This window comes from Triticum dicoccoides, unplaced genomic scaffold (genome assembly GCF_002162155.2).
Source record: "Triticum dicoccoides isolate Atlit2015 ecotype Zavitan unplaced genomic scaffold, WEW_v2.0 scaffold61879, whole genome shotgun sequence".
NCBI classification, from domain to species: Eukaryota; Viridiplantae; Streptophyta; class Magnoliopsida; order Poales; family Poaceae; genus Triticum; species Triticum dicoccoides.
In genome coordinates, this window is record NW_021286660.1 from 2,158 (window position 1) to 2,909 (window position 752).

At 43.9% G+C, this 752-nt stretch overlaps 1 non-coding gene across 1 annotated transcript; it reads left to right on the forward strand.

The window, feature by feature from the left end:
* The first annotated feature begins 555 nt into the window (after window positions 1–555).
* Window positions 556–674, forward strand: LOC119347260. Its single transcript, XR_005168228.1, has one exon. It is a non-coding gene; the product is annotated as a 5S ribosomal RNA (ribosomal RNA).
* Window positions 675–752: the final 78 nt, after the last annotated feature.

Here is a 752-nt window from a genome sequence, read left to right on the forward strand (position 1 = left end):
TTTTATTATTTTGCACGTTTGCGGTAAGTTTTAGCTCGTTGGTCATTATTCACGCGTGTAGCGGCGGGCAAATAAAAGTACAATCGTCTTTGTAGTGGAGCTGGGAGGGGCAAGCATAAGGGACGAAGACGGGGGTAACATGTCGGATGCGATCATACCAGCACCAAAGCACCGGATCCCATCAGAACTCTGAAGATAAGCGTGGTTGGGCAAGAGTATTACTAGGTTTTTAATTTTTTTTTTGCACGGCGTGCAAAAGAAAACTCACGGCCGCGACATATATTTACCATGTTTTATTATTTTGCACGTTTGCGGTAAGTTTTAGGAAGTCCTCGTGTTGCATTCCCTTTTTCAAATTTTTTTGCACGGCGTGCAAAAGAAAACTCATGGCCGCGACATATATTTACCACGTTTTATTTTTTTGCACGTTTGCGGTAAGTTTTAGCTCGTTGGTCATTATTCACGCATGTAGCAGCGGGCAAAGCAAAGTACAATCGTCTTTGTAGTGGAGCTGGGAGGGGCAAGCATAAGGGACGAAGACGGGGGTAACATGGCGGATGCGATCATAACAACACCAAAGCACCAGATTTCATCAGAACTCCGAAATTAAGCGTGCTTGGGCAAGAGTAGTACTAGGATGGGTGACCTCCTGGGAAGTCCTCGTGTTGCATTCCCTTTTTAAATATTTTTTTGCACGGCGTGCAAAAGAAAACTCACGGCCACGACATATATTTACCACGTTTTATTATTTT